This window comes from Capra hircus, chromosome 22 (assembly GCF_001704415.2).
Source record: "Capra hircus breed San Clemente chromosome 22, ASM170441v1, whole genome shotgun sequence".
Taxonomy (NCBI): domain Eukaryota; kingdom Metazoa; phylum Chordata; class Mammalia; order Artiodactyla; family Bovidae; genus Capra; species Capra hircus.
This window is the reverse complement of record NC_030829.1, coordinates 30,070,236-30,087,024: the sequence shown is the minus strand read 5'-3', so window position 1 is coordinate 30,087,024 and position 16,789 is coordinate 30,070,236. Positions and strand designations below refer to the sequence as shown.

At 40.3% G+C, this 16,789-nt stretch overlaps 1 protein-coding gene across 9 annotated transcripts in view; it reads right to left on the bottom strand.

Moving 5' to 3' along the window:
• The window catches only part of FOXP1 (forkhead box P1), a 624,629-nt gene that overhangs the window by 517,488 nt on the left and 90,352 nt on the right, over positions 1 to 16,789 (bottom strand). For all 9 annotated transcript variants that reach the window (XM_018066793.1, XM_018066805.1, XM_018066804.1 and 6 more), the window contains one exon: positions 13,416 to 13,545. The gene's annotated coding sequence lies outside the window, so the exon portion shown is untranslated. The remainder of the gene's footprint in view (positions 1 to 13,415; positions 13,546 to 16,789) is intronic.

The following is a 16,789-nucleotide window of genomic DNA, read 5'->3' as shown; positions in this document are numbered from 1 at the left end:
CCAAATGATAAAGACATTTTTGTGGAAAAGAGGCTCTTTTAGGTGAATTTCACATAAATGTAGACACATAGAAAATACACCTCTGTGGCTATCGTTGCCTTGAGAAACAACCCAGATGGCAATAGGACGCTCAAAACCAAACGAGGAATAGCAGAAGAAGCAAAGGATTTTAGCCAGAAGACTAAGAAAGGGTCTGTTAACTATTTGAAGATATTTGATGGATTGTCACGTAGAAGAAATGGGTTTTGCAGAATTTCAAAGCATCGAAAGATTAAGTGGGATGTCTGTGAGTGGTAGATTTTAGTCCAGTGGAAGAAAGAACTTCCTAGTCCTAAATACTGGTCAATAATAAAATGGGCTATCTGAAGGACAGAAGTTTACCATCCCAGAGTTACTCAAATAGGCAGGATGTTCATGCAGAACCAATATGGCCTTGAAGATGTGAGGCATGCATGTGGACAGCAATGGGCTTTTTACTATTCCTGTGGACACTAAAAGTCTAGGAGTCTCTGAATGTATATGATGTATATCACCGATGGGCACAGACGCACATAAAAATCCACACTGCAGAGACACTCCAGAAAGACAATGGCAAATCTGCTATAATGATCTCAAGCCACATATTTTATTTGGGAAATACTTTAGTGCTGACAGCTAACTAAATTGTCCCCTGAAAATCACTACATGCCAACTCTTTGAACAACTTATGTGTATTAACTCATCCAATCCACAATAATTTATGAGTTATGATAGATACTACTAATATTCACATTTTAAAGATCAGGAAACTGAGGCCCAGCGAAATGTAACTTACCCATGTATATACTGATAACAAGTGACAGAGCCAGGATTCAAATCTGGCTAATATCCAGTGTTCTTAATTGCCATGTTCAGCTCTTTATTATACATTAAAGGTTCTAGGTCTTGGTTCTGGATCTTGGAATACGTTTATTTTTCACTTAACAACAACAGCAACAACAAAAAAGAGACACTATTTGCAAGGCTTTCAACATAATTCTACCTTTGTTGTATTCTCTCTCCCACTTTCTCCCTTTTTTTTTTTTAATTACATTTAGGTAAAAACATTCGCTTCTTAGAGGTACATCATCCTTTCCAGATGTTTATTCTCCAACTAAAACAATACTTTGGTTCATAAGTGATGGCTGACTAAAAACCGGAAACCCATTCCCTTTCATATCCCAGTAAGTTGAATCATGATATTTGAGAAAGAAATAATCCTCTAAATTATTCTCCTAGGCCTTTCTTGAAAAATATCCATGTTCATTTCTCTTCTCTGGTCCTACATTTTCTCTGACTTGATGCTGTGTTTGTTATACCCTGGCCTCCATGCTATGAAAAAGGCCCACTAAACGAACCTACTCTTCCTCACAGTTTGCCTAGCCTTGACTCACCAACCTGTCTACAAGGTAAAAGATTAACATCTTTCACAGAAAGGGGAGAGGGGACTCAGTATGAGGTAACTTCTCTCCAGAACGCTCACACTTTTTAAAATTTTTTTTAAATGTTAATGAAATATAGCTGATTTACAATGTTGTGTTAGTTCCAGGTGTATAACAAAGTGATTCAATTATACACACACACACATACGTGTGCAACATATGTTTATGTGTGTTTGTATGAGAAAGGAGTATATCAAGGCTATGTATTGTCACCCTGCTTATTTAACTTATATGCAGAGTACATCATGCGAAATGCCAGGCTGCATAAAGCTCAAGCTGGAAACAAGACTGTCAAGAGAAATATCAATAACCTCAGATATGCAGATGACATCACCCTAATGGCAGTAAGTGAAAAGGAACCTCTTGATGAAGGTACAACAGGAGAGTGAAAAAGCTGGCTTAAAACAGAACATTCAAAAACTAAGATCATGGCATCCAGTCCCATCACTTCATGGCAAACAGATCAGGAAACAATGGAAACAGTAAACAAACTTTATTTTCTTGTGCTCCAAAAATCACAGTGTACTGTGACTGCAGCCATGAAATTAAAAGACACTTGCTCCTTGGAAGAAAAGCTGACAAACCTCAACAACATATTCAAAAGCAGAGACATCACGTTGCCGACGAAAGTTCGTATAGTCAAAGCTATGGTTTTTCCAGTAGTCACGTACGGACGTGAGAGTTGGACCATAAAGAAGGCTGAGCAAAGAAGAATTGATGCTTTTGAACTGGAGAAGATTCTTGAGAGTCCCTTGCACTGCAAGGGGATCAAACGAAGTCAATCGTAAAGGAAATCAACCGTGAATATTCTTTGGAAGGACTGATGCTGAAGCTGAAGCTCCAATACTTTGGCCACCTGATGCAAAGAGCTGACTCGCTGGAAAAGATCCTGATGCTGAGAAAGACTGAGGGCAGGGGAAGGGGACAAAAGAGGATGAGACGGTTGGAGGGTACCAACTAGATGGATGTGAGTTTGAGCAAGCTCCAGGAGATGGTGAAGGACAGGGAAGCCTGAAGTGCTGTGGTCCATGGGGTCGCAGTCAGACATGACTGCGCAACTGAAAAACAACTGTGTGTGTGTATATTCTCCTTTAGATTCAGTTTCATTAAAGGTTATTAGAAGATACTGATAGAGTTCCCTATGCTATACAGTAGGTCCTTGTTGGTCATCTATTTTCTAAATAGTACTGTTTATATCTTAATCCCAAACTCCTAATTTATCCCCCCACCTTTTCCCTTTGTTACATTTGTTTTCTGTCTGTGAGTCTACTTCTGTCTCATTTTTTATCATTCTGATCCTCCAGACATTTCTTTGGAGAAAATCAAATGACACACATTATAAGCCTTCTGATCTCTATTCCTCCTTTGATAAAGTAGGGATATTTAGGGGAAAAAACTTCTGCTTTAATCACTCAAGAGTGTTGGTGTGCCCAAGAACCATTTTTAAGTAATTCTTATATTTTTCCTTAAAGCTTTCAATTTTATTAAATGCTGCATTTAAGCAACAGTGAGAAACCAAATGATGGGCTAATAGTATTTTGCTACCTATTTCATATTATATATGGATTCCTTGGTGGCTCAGATGGTAAAGAGTCTGCCTGCAATGTGGGAGACCAGAGTTCGATCCCTGGGTTGAGAAGATCCCCTGGAGAAGGAAATGGCAACCCACTACAGTATTCTTGCCTGGAAAATCCCATGGATGGAGGAGCCTGGCGGGCTACAGTCCATAGAGTCGCAAAGAGTTGGACATGACTGAGCGACTTCACTTTCATATTATATATATATATGTGTGTGTGTGTATAAATATACACATATATATATATAATACCTAACTCAAGTTTTAAAAAATGTCCATTTGTAACTGTAAAATATTTCATCTTAATTCCACTGGTGAGATACACAACACATACCAGAAGACACTGTATTGAAGAGAATATAGATCTTACATACCAGTTTCAGAATCCATTTATTTTCTGTGACTTGTTTTCCCTTTCACTTCATCTTTTTCCCTCCGCCTCATTTTTACTTCAGGCTCACCTTTCTCTTCTTTTAAATAAAGGAAAGGGAGGAGGAACCCTCACTAAATTTCACTCTAAATCAATAAATAATCCAGTCACACAGAACAAGCCTATCTCAAGATGAGATGTGAAGAAAACATGATGACAGTATTATTTCATCAGAAATTTTAGAGCAAATGATCAGGCCCAAGCATGGTGACAGAGCTATAGCAAAGCCTGCATCCTGAACGTTGCTTCAGGCTGCAAGAAGGTGCAGAAAACCACAGGCCCCAGGGCCAAATGGAGCCCTACACTCATGAACTAAGAACAGTTTTTACGTTCTTAAAGGGCTGGGAAAAAATTAAACTACTGCTACTGTTTAGTGATCTGTGGAAATTGTAAGAAATTCAAAGGACTGTAAATAAATTTTATTGGAAACACAGCCATGACCATTCACATATGGATCATGTATCAGTTCAGTCTCTCAGTCACGTCCAAGTCTTTGCAACCCCACGGACTGCAGCACCCCAGGCTTCCCTGCCCATCACCAACTCCCTGAGCTTGCTCAAACTTATGTCCATGGAGTCGGTGATGCCATCCAACCATCTCATCCTCTTTTGTCCCCTTCTCCTCCTTCCCTCAATCTTTCCCAGCATCAGGGTCTTTTCCAGTGAGTCAGCTCTTCAAATCAGGTGGCCAAAGTACTGGAGTTTCAGCTTCAGCATCAGTTCTTCCATTGAATATTCATAGTTGATTTCCTTTAGGATTGACTTGGTTTGATCTCCTTGCAGTCCAAGGGATTCTCAAGAGTCTTCTCCAACACCACAAGTCAAAACATCAATTCTTCAGCACTCAGCTTTCTTTATGGTCCATCTCTCACATCCGTAAATGACCACTGGAAAAACCATAGCCTTGACTAGACGGACCTTTGTTGTCTAGTCACCTATGGCTGCTTGCTTACAACACAGCAAGCAGTTACAAGAGACCAGGTAGCCTGCAAAGCCCCAAAATATTTCCTCTCTGGATCAGAAAGTTTGTTGATCCCTGTTATCAACAGGGAAGTTAGATGACTCTTTTACCAGCACACACATACAGAAGCATATTTTTTTTAAATTATAAAACTTTTCCAAAAACACATTAGAAAAAAGAGCAAAAGGAATCTACATGTACTCAGCACCAAAATCAGATAAAAAAGCTCTTCCTTTTTATCACGAGGCACTGCCTGGAAGCACAGATACCAATCAGCACCTGTGGGCCTCATGCTCGCCCACCCTGAGTTTCAGCTCCCCTAAGCCCTCCTTCAATTCTGATGACTATAAACCATCATAAGAGAAACTATCCTGATATCTTTTTAAAGCAGCAACAGTACTAACAATTAAAAAGCTGCCACCACACATGCACAATAACTTTCTGGTATTTTAATATGCATATCCATAGTCTGATTATAACAGCCTGGAGAGATTGACAGGAAATGACTGAGTGTAATGGCTCCAGAGGAGACACTACATTGATCAGTAAATAATACACGTTTTTTGAAACTGTCTAACTGCATATTTACACTTGTCAACTCTTATACACTTTGATGACAGAATTCTTTTTCAGATACCTACATAAAAAACTCGTAACACTGATTTTTAAAGTGTTTTTAATAATTACCCTAAAAAACGCTTCTAGGATATATAAGGTTTAAATTATATCCACCAAAGAATGCCACCTGGAGCATTAATTGCTACATCCTTAATACTCCCAGTTATGACAGAGTATTTGTAAATGTCTCAAAAAGGTTAAAAATACAGTTTCAGGAACTCATATCTAGTGCTTACCAGGTGCCAAGCACGTACTAAGGACTTTTCACAGAAAACAAGGCAGATGCTAACACTGTCCACATTTTGCAGAGGAGGAAGCTCAAGCTTGGAGAGCAGCCTTGATGTGGCCAAGGTAACCCTCTCAGTGAAGCCTGGGGGCTAGGACTTGAGTTTATCTATGCCAAGTCAGAGACCAACCTCTAGTCCTATACCTGGGTATGGGTCTGGAAATCTATATTTAACACAATTCAGGTAGCCCCTGAATCACATGCTGAAGAATAGGCTCCAAGGACTTGGAAGTAGAACAGAAGAAGGTCCAGTGGGCCCCGGGTGCAGCCCCCTCTGTACCTGTTCAAACACTGCCCACTGAAGGGCTAGAGAGAAACTCTGTAACTGGTGCATCATAGCCCCTGGCATGTCACATACGCTCAGTTATGACAGCTACTCAACCACTGTCATTTCTTAGAGGTTAGTCAGGGAATGCTTGTATGTCAGGTAAAGTTATTTTATCTGTATTGTCCAGAAAATTACTTCAACTCTTGGCTGATTAGGTTAGCATCTCCTTGCCCTAAGACTCCATATCAATTCAATTACACCAGCAGCTGAAGGCTGCCCAAGGTGGTACGGAGGACAGAGGAGTAGAAACCTGGTTCTACCCAGTGACTGGTTTGCCAACACCAGGCTAGATAATAAGCCAGATTAGCCCCTCACTGATGTCCCTCCTCCCAACACACACAGCTTGTTTCATCATAAAGTGGTAGAATATACAAAGAAGTAGAGAAAACAGTACCATGAACTCCCATATACCCATCACCCTGATTCCAGAAGATCAAGATTCTGCTGCATTTTTTCTTTTCTGAAAATGTGTAAAGGAAATGGCAAAATAGCATTGCATTTCACCCTTACACAGTCCAATATACCACACTAAAACATGGAAAGAAAAACCCTCTTAATAACACCTGAATGCTCATGTTGTAAGAAGAACTCCAGAGAGCATGCCTGAAGCTAGCCTCCTGGCCCTCCAGCCTGCAAGTCCAGCCTGCATGGGCAGAAGTCCCCGCAGCTCAAACACGGGGTCTAAATGCACGTCACAAAGCGGCAGCCTGACCTTGCCACTGCCTGGCTCTGGCCCTGGACACAGAAGCCCAGAAGCCCAGGTTTTCCCTTTCTTCCCATGTTCCTGGAACAGCAGGCCTGCTGGCCCTATGTCTGTTCATGTTGTATCAAAGGAGAAAACTCATCTGCTTGGATGTTAGGGATTCCATGAGCCATCATCACCTGGACCATCGTTATTTTACAGGAGGACCTGAAAGAAGCATGCAACACTAAGCCCAACTACATGTATCTGGGGGATTTTAGATTTAGAGGAAAAGGCCAGTAAGTAAGGAATGTTTTTGAAAAAAAAAAAATTGGAAGAAGTTATTCCCTTTTTTATCCCTGTCCTATAAAAATCCTGTGTGTAGATTAAGCTACATGAGTTGGATTTAAATGAGTTGGATTCCACTTCTTCCTAAAGACAACGAGAAGCTATGAAATCTTCCCTGCCTAACTCAAATAAAAGGCCCTTAGAGAACCATGGAATCAAAGGTAAGGATGTCACATGCCTTCCTGGTTAAGACACAGGCTTTGAAAGTGGCCCACCTTCAGGGAAACCCCACTTGTAAAACCTGCTCTGTGATCTTGAATAGTCACTTAGAGCCTGAGCTTCTGTCTTTTCAATGATAAAACCAGAATAATAATATCAAGTATACAGAGACACTGTTAGGATGATATGAGATACTTTGTGTGATATCCAAACCACTACAGGCAAAATAAATGCTCAATGACTGGCTGCTAATTATTGGTACAATTATTACCAAAACCTCACAGAATATGAGGAGGGATGAAAAAGATTTCATCTCCTGAGCCTCTTCCAATCAATTGGTTGGTGCTATACAGAACAAACAGTGTGTAACAGAGAATCCAAGAGCCACCACCAGGTCAGACCATAACGGGGCTCACAGATTTTGGCATCCTAGACAGAAGCCAAGCTACAAATGTGGCTCAACAAGTTACCAATCCACATGTTAACTCTCAGCCATTTTCCGGAACTCTAGTTACCATGACTAAACAATCAAATAATACGTTGAAGCAAAATTGAAATGTAAGTTAACTAAATGGTACATAGATATGCTAACTGCTCATTTTTAAGGAGGAGTTAAAAGGATGTCAGTTCTCCACAGGGTAGGGCAGCAGCTTGAACATAAGCTGAATGGAAATTTCCTTCTCTTAACCTCTGTGGCTTAACTTGAACCAAGTGAAGAGAAAACCTACTATTTTCAAAAACAATATGCCATGTAGTTGAAGTTCCTAGAATTTTACATCACAGAAGATATCATTTGAAATATAATAGCTGAATGCCTTCCTCGCTGGTACAGCTGGTTTCAGTGTATCGATAAAAACCAAGGTTAATATGCAAAAGGAAATTGCAAGATACTTGCTCGGCCCCGGTCAGCACCTGCTACGTGTACATGCCCCTCCTTTTAAGAAAGAAACTGCACTTGAAGAGGGAACGTCTAGGTTTAGTTTTCACCCCACCACTTCCGTGCTGTGTCTGAGCCTGAGTTAATGCCCAGGTAACAAGAGGACATCTTTTCCAAAGTTATAGAAATTGAAAAAAAAAAAAAAAAACTACAAAACTATAATGCTTTAGACACATAACATCAAAACCAGTTAAAAGGTACAAAATAAACTGCCTACCAAACCATATACATATGGTGCACACATATAAAAATTCAGTTGTCACACAACCAGGTAATTGTCAGGATTGTGTAAGATTTTCTCAAAATTGCCTTGTGTGACAGATATTGGTGTAAGTATACTATCTATATTCAAAGACAAATCACTTGCCTGACATGATTGTGAGCACATTCATGTAAATGCTGAATTTGTAAGCTTAGCTCCAAGAATTTAAATGGAATAATTTCTCAGGCCACATCCGCACAGAGCAGAGAAGAGAATGTGATCAATTAGTGATGTCTGCCAGGAGCACAGGAACCAGCAGAGGTGAAGGAATTATAAAATCAAAAGTTTGTCCGAAATGTTTGTCACTTTTGATTTAGGCAAAGGATTCGATGCTTTGTGCAGATGTCAGAAGAACAAAAGCCTGCCCACTGCATTAAAAGTTTACAGTGAATTCGTATGTCCAGAGAAATGTGTGTATAATCCCATAAGGGGCTTAGAGAAAAAATGGAAAATATCTGCAATATAAATGCAGATTACCTTTATTACAAAATTGGATCATATTCTCATTCCTAGACTAATATCCTATATCATAAAACCTATATTCAATTTTATAAATAGCATACACCAAGACTCATAAATTCAGTTAATGCAGAAATTTAACAGTTTGTTTTTTTTTTTTAATAAAAGTGAGAAAAAAGGCTGTGTTAGAGCCAGTATCTGAAAGGACAGAAAGGGTTCTTTCTTTGAAGATATGTTTTTCCCTCTGACTCTACCTCCTTGGGGACATAACTAGAGAAGAAATAAATTTCACAGCTAATATATATGAAGTAACATGTTTAACATTATCCAATGAATTTATACCTACCTACACCATATAAATTTATCTCACACAAACTGTCACCTCAGAGAGAATTCATTAAAACAATGTTATAGCTTCTGAATTAAATGCAACCTTCTAATTGGAATTTAATCTTACAATAGTGGTTGGTGGATTTTCTTTTTTAATTGACAAATGGAATAATTCATTAGTTTGTCTTACAGTTCTGTCTTAAGAATTTCAAAGAAAAAGCGACACAAGGACTGCCTGGCCATGCTGTGAGCTACTGGGGGGTTTGGGGTGGCGGGTACAGGGGCTTCTTTCACCGTCATCAGAACTCCTCCCGCTGCTTATGGGCAGGAAAGGATGGACACTCTTCCTCTCACCGTCCTGCATTACCGGGTTACTAATATATTCCATTACCTCCACGTAAATGTCATGTTAATTTCTGATCTTCATCAGGCCAGACAATGGTTTCCCCCCTGGCCCCTAGCCAATTAGCTATGTGGAAAATATGCAGCCAATTACATTACTTGCATTAGGTTAGAGACTGGAGAGAAAGGCAAAATAAACGCTTCAAAAAACACTTCCGAGATAAAATTTAAGTTGACACCGTCTTCACATGCTGGAGTCCAAGTTATACAGTTTGATAGGCAGCTGCCAGCACTCATAACTGCTTATTAAATCTAGGCTCTCTTTATGGCGTGAGTGAAGATCTGTATTTTTACCAATATTAGGTTCACTGTGTTATGAAAGAGACCAAAATACTTAAGATCATTCGCCCCGGCTTATAAAACATATTACGTAGTTCATTCAATTGTTAAAATTACTTTTCAAAGTCAAAATTTCAGGGACTGGAAGTTTCAGCAGAGCCAATAGCTTGGCCCACTGACCAGCTTCCTGCACAAGGCAGCTCAGACTGACCAGCTTTCCTGGCCCCAGATGCCTATCGGTCCTCACCTCTTCCTAGAAGCTGCACCACCACCTCAGAACCAATGACAAAAATCCACATTCTAGAGTTTTAAAAAACTCCAGAAACTTCCAGCCACAACGCAGTCCACTATCAAGCCTTAAACTACATCCATTATTTTCCCTCTTTCTAGTAGGTCAAAAGCTACAAATCTGATAAGAGAGATCCAAAGATAAACTATGGACAAGTAGGCAAAAGTAACTGGTGACAAAATAATGCTGCATGGTATTTATGCCCTTATCTCAGATCCACCAGCGAGGGACAGTTTATTGGTAGGGAGAATGCAATGCTAGGAGACAGCCAGCCAGCCAGCATATTTGCCATCTACCGTCAACTCTTCTCAGGAAAACTCTATGAAAATCCAGACTGTTGTTATCACATTTATTAATAACACTGTGGCTAACTGCCTATTAAATATGCAGCAGACTTACCTGCTCTTCACTCTTGGGAGTCTCGTGATGTGCATCAGATAGGTACCAAAAACAACTAAAGCTTCACACCAGGGAAGCAGGAGTCAACTCTGATCCCCTGCTGGCAAGGGATGGCATTAAAGAATCACATCACCAAGAGACCTCTCAAGTGCTCAGCCTTTCTCTCTCTGGATCCTGACCCTAAGCTGATTTATTACACAAGCATTTGGTACACACATTTGATACACACATGGTTATCACCAATACAAAATGAGTACATTACCCAACTACCTGTTTTCTGAACGAAACATTCTGCCATAATCATCTGGTTGTCCAAACCTTTTCTCATGTGGTGACACTTCCATGCACTGGAGTAAGGAATCTGTTGTTCCAGCTTCCTGTTCCTGTGACTGGGACCTTGTTCTATCATGAGGTCACTTATCACGAAACATTTCACTCAGAACTGGAGGTGATTTCCTGCCTAAAGACTCCAAATTATCAGCTGTAACAATTAACTGGTGCTTCTTTTGGCTACTCAATGAATTGTTCTAAAAGTTCTAAAACCCATAAGAATGAATACATTTTTGAATGTATGACTATGAATACATTTTTGACAACAGAAGGATTAACTAGCTGCCAGATGCGCAGTGCATCACAGGCCAGATTACTGCATCATGGAGGGAGAAAATTAGTCCTTTAAACAAATCTCAAAGGTGCGCTTTGAGGCTAAAAAAGGATAGAGAATCACAAAACATACCCCAGCTCATCAGATTTCAGGGATCTTCATTTCCTACTAAAAATATAGTGAAGGCAAATTGATCACAATCTGATAAATATGAAGCAAATTCCTTCTTCGGAAAAAAAACTGGTATGTGTCTGGGCCTAATATCAATACAAGAGATATCATTTTCATTATAGTTCTTTAACCTGGTTTTTCAAATAGAAGGCCTTACCCAAATGAAATTAATGAACAAAATGAGCGTAGTCCTCAATAAATCCATTCATTTAGTTTTGTTCAACTTCATACATTAATTTATGATAGTGAGATTGAGTTGGACCCTCTCAATACTGAAGACGGAGATGACAGGTAACCACAAACCTGAGTTTTATTGCTAACTCAATACCTTCAGAAGTGCAACCACTTCTATGAATTCTCATGTTTACATAAGACAGACCCAGGCTCTGTTCTCAACTCTACCTGAATCCCCAAAGATATAATTTTTCATAATGCCTGCTAGTTGCTCACTGGTCTACGGACCACTTATAAAAGTCTATCACAGCAACGGAAAACCTCAGAAGAGCTTCACAGAAGGAACCATATGACTTGCCCAGGACCATCCCACAAGATCATCGAAGCACCCTAACAGATCTAAAATGCCATGACTCCATTAACCATTTCTTTTCATGGTGTACATCCTTGCCTTATGTGTTATTGATTTCTACTTGCTTTATTACTTGCCAGTGAAAGAATACTATAATAGGAAGAGACATGACTCTGTTTTCCCTCTATCTCCAGCTCCAGCAGAATGAAATGTGATAAGCAATCAGATACTAAAGGAGCCCAAGTGAAGTGAGTTTTAAAGCCCTCAGGCTCTTTGAGGATCACCTGGTCTCTGACACTTGGGCTGGCTGCTTCACCACAGCTTTTTTAATCTAGGAAACAGGAAGGATTTGCCAAAACGACCTCCAACTGTAAAATCTTTAAAAAGTGAAAGTGAAGTCGCTCAGTCATGTCCGACTCTGCGATCCCATGGACTGTAGCCTACCAGGCTCCTCCCTCCATGGGATTCTCCAGGCAAGAGTACTGGAGTGGGTTGCCATTTCCTTCTCCAGGGGATCTTCCTGACCCAGGGATCGAACCCACCTCTGAGCCACCAGGGAAGCCAAATATGGCCCAAAGCAGCTGAATGTAAAACAAAAGCTTAAAGAGACACATATCAGCAAAGAAGGTTTACAAAACTGCAGAGCTTGGATGTCACACTCGATAATTGAGATAAGCTAGAGAGAATCACTGATGATTTAAAAAAAAAAAAAAAAAACACCTGGCTCTGACTAAGCCCAGGGACATAGGCAACTCAATTAGACTTTCTGGGCTGCAGACGCTCCACCTGTAAAATAAGAGGACTTAAACAGACATCTTCCAGGGCCTCATTAGCAATGACAAATACGACATTTTAACCAACCTGCTTTATTTTAAATACAGTTAATTAAAACAGAGACTAACTTTCCCATGTCAGCTAGCTATTAGGTCTCCCAATTTTTAATACAGTACTCTTTCTACTTCACTGTACTTACCTCCATTAAATAGAATCTGTTTCAAATATAGCTCCACTAAGACAAACAAAGTGAATTTATACCAATGGTTCTTATTATTAAATGCCACTCGCTACAAAACTGAAACCAAAAGATTTCCCATAAAGTTGACCACATTTTATGACAGAGCTACCATTGGATGATGTCAGAGTTTTTACCCGGAACCACTAGCCTCAACCAATTCTTGTCTCTGATAAAGGCAAGTCACTACTGCTCCTTCATTACTACAGGGTAGCCAGCAAGTTCTGAGGAACATGGCAGATGTCATCAAATATGGAAAACACGTGTAACAGAAAAAGACCATCAAAAATCTCCTGACACCCTCCCCTAAAAATTACAATGAGTAATCTGATGAGGAGAACTACAATAGGAAAAAACGCTCCTAAGTCTATCTGCAAATCTGTTAACAGTCCACAATTCCCGACCCTTCGCTTTCTCAAGAACCCCAGTCATGGGGAAGTCTTGGGATGGGACCTTATCAATGAACAAACCAGACTTAAATCCCCCTCCCACCACTCAAAATGAGGTCATCATGGCCTTATTTCATGGTAGCTCATTTCACCATCGAACTGTAATGAGACAAAAGAAATGCAATTACTCTCTCAACCGTGCATGTAGCTCATAACTTAGGTAGGCCGTCCTTCAGATTATGCTTAAAAGAATCACATAAACAAAGAAAGTTCTCCTGTGTCCTATTATACCTTTTATAAACTCTCAGATCAGTGTACAAGTTATCCCAAAAGGTTCTACCAGAAAGCAGTGATAGTGTCTGTTCTTTCTCAATGACAGTCTCTCATCTTCAGTGTAGCTGTTCCGATGAACTTGGGATTTTTTTCAGTTTCCTGCATTGGGCAGGACCCCTTCAGGCCACATTTGGCCTTGTGAATTTTCAGACGAATAATCTTAAACGTTCACTCACCCTTTCCACCAGCAGGCATCACATCCGTCCATTCATTGTTGACAGCAAATGTGAGAAGGTATTGAAGCCTTCACCATTGCCCAAATGTTTCGTTTGGAAACTGGAATTGTCAGCAAAAGCTCCTGGGACACTGCAATACAAAAATATTTTTTTACACATAACTAAGATGTAACTTCTAAAACCACCACTTCCTTAAACTTGAAAACAGCGCTATAGACATAGAACCTAGAGGTAGGGGAAAACACCTTTCAAATGAGGTATGTCGATATATCAAATGTGATGCTGTAAAATATAAACCGGAAATAATGTTTTGAAAGATACAGATACCAATTACTTCAACACATACACTGAGAGGTTGTTGTTTATTGCAGACTTTGTGCCAAATATTTTACATATGTTGGCATAACAAAAATAGCATTTTTGTCCAATTATAAAGTGCTCAGTAACAATAAGCTGTTTTAACTCAAATCTGACATGGATAAACATACTGATTCATATTAAGTAACTCTCTTTACTAGAAGATAAAAACATGTAAAAATAAAAATTGCTTCAAAAATAATAATAAACATCAAAACTAGGAAGAGAAGTAACTATAATCATTTTCCTCCAAAATAATTTTTCAAACATTTATGACTTACATATAAGGAGCAAGAGATGTTTCTTGGAGATAGTTCCATCAAGAAAAAACACATCATGTAATGTGTAGATGACCAAGTGGAGAAGGCTGAATTCTGGACCCAGCATTGTCATCAATCATGTGGCTCCAGGAAAGTCATTTAATACCTCAGGATTACAGTCCTTTCATCTGCAAGGTCAGGTCACTAATTGATGCTTTTCATGTCCCTTCTACCTCATAGCATCTTAGCGTTTTTGGATAAAGCCTATAACTATTAGCTTTTCCTCCAAGCTTCCAGATTAAAAAAGAAGGTTTTTACCATGAATCTTCCATCAACACCAAAACTGAGCAGCGGGCAGAGGATTTTGCACATGCACAGAGGCATTCTCACCTTGGCACTAGTGCCACACTTTGGTACACCTGCAGCCTTGGCAGCTGACAACACCCACTGGGTGACCGTGGAAGGCGTCCATTCCTCTCCCAAAACTACAGCTCCAACTCCTACGGAAATGTGCCCACATGTGTTATGGATGAGTGTTTCTCAAACTTTAGTATACATAAGAATAACTTGAAGACCTGTCTAAATACAGATTCCTGGGCCATTCCCAGAGACACTGGTTCAGTGTCTCTGGAATTGGGCCTGAGATTCTGCATTTCTACCAAACTACCAGGTAACTGGATAGGGCCAATTACAGACCACAGTTTGTCTCAAAATGATAAAGCCCCTGTGTCTGAACTCCAAGGAGCCTTGAGATACAAGAAGCATTTTCAAGACTCAGGGAAGCTCTGCAAACCTACTAAGCCAATGTCACGTAGCAAAAAGAAAGGGGCTGAAAATGCTCACCATCTTCAGGACAAAATCTTTTTCTTTCTCTGGCCTAGAAGGCCCTGCATCATCCAGGCACTTTCTACTTCTCTGACACCACCACCAGCCATCAACTCAATCCTCAGCTACAACTTGGATGCAGTGGGTGGACATCCATTTCAAGAAGCCAAGCGTTTTCCTACCTCACGCTTGCTGCACTGGCTTTCCCAAGTGCCTGGAATGCCATGAGCTTACTCCTTAGACAAATGGCTCCATCTCATCACAGGGTCTTCTAGGCAAAGGCCTCTTCAAGCATGCAGTCTCACTTGCATACTTAAGCTGGGTTTCCTATCACCCCCAATTAAATCATTCTATTTGCTGTCCTCAGAGCTCTTGTCATCACCTATAAACTTTTTTCTCATTTCCTCACTTGTCCTCTTCACTAGACTATAAGCTCCAAATGATAAGGAAACTTCGCTGTTATGTTCTTCACTGTCTTCCAAAAATTTAGAAAAATGCCTGGCTCATAGCAGCCACGCAAGAAGACCGAGCCAGTAAACAAACCAACAACTTAAAGAACAAATTCTCAGGATCCTCTAAGCATACAATTGCCATTCATTGAAAATACACACTGCATTGGATATTTTTTTCAGTATTTTACAACAGTCATTTCATTTAACTCTATTCTTACCACAAAGACACTCTTACATGCAGATAAGAAAACCGAGGCACAGAACGTTTTAGTAACTTGCCCAATATCACACAGCTATTAGGAACTTGACTCGACAAAACCTGCAGTCAGAAGAAATCCATCTTTTTCTCATCGATATATTAACACAAAATGTTGAGTTGCCTACCTTGCACTAGACATTTTTCTGACTGGGGCTTGCTTGAGTGAGTTTTGGCTATAAGGCTTTGTAGAGGATAGACCTTTCCGACCTGAGCTTCCTTGTTCGTATTGGGAAAGTTAAGGCATCTACAGTAACCAGGCAGATAATATGAGTGAGCAAGACAGACCAGGTAAAAGATCCAGGGAGTGGTGAGGGAGGCTGCAGGCTGCAGGCTCTCTTAGCTAAGAGAGCAGCCAGTGGCCCCACAAGCCCATTACTGCCCTGTGACAACATAAACCCCAGGCTGTAAGAGCTTTCAATTCTAAAATCAAAGGCAAGAATCCAAATCACTGTTTTGTAAAATTTCCTCATGTTTAAAAGATAGCAGCTAACCTTTTAATAGTACACATTTAATTTAAAGGGAAAAAAGCAAGAAAAAGAACCCTTGCAACCCCTATACCAAATGATGGCTGGGAACACAGCTCTGGTCTGTGATTCAAGAGGGATCTGGAAGCACAGAGAAGCCACACAAGTGAGCACATAAGTGAGCACATAAAAAGACGCTAGGTATCTGGGCAGATAAGGGATTTTGAGAGGAATCTGGAGGTTTTCAAGCTTTGGAAGGAAAACGGAAGCAGGACTGCAAAGGAATTCCTCCAAAACAGAATATCGTAGTAAAAGGCTTTGTGTTGTTGTGTAGTTGCTAAGTCATGTCCAACTCTCTGTGACCCCATAGATGGTCTCACCAGGCTCCTCTGTCCATAGGATTTCCCAGACAAGAACACTGGAGTGGGTTGCCATTTCCTTCTCCACAGGATCTTCCCCACCCAGGGATCAAACTGACATCTGCTGCGTTGGCAGGCGGATTCTTTACCACCAAGTCACCTGGGAAACCCAGCCAAAGGTTTACAGGTGGGTTAAAGAACCAAGTAGTGCAAGAACAGCTATGAGAAGAGACGGACCATGCAGGACTTCCACCCTGGATGCACACAGAGGCTGACTTTTAGCTAAGACGAAGGTGGGTAAACAAAGCCTAAGAGTACCATTAGTGTTAATCAGCTTGACTTCCTAAAACGTTAGTGTCACCAGGCATATTAAAAAAATAAAGGACAAACTATCACTG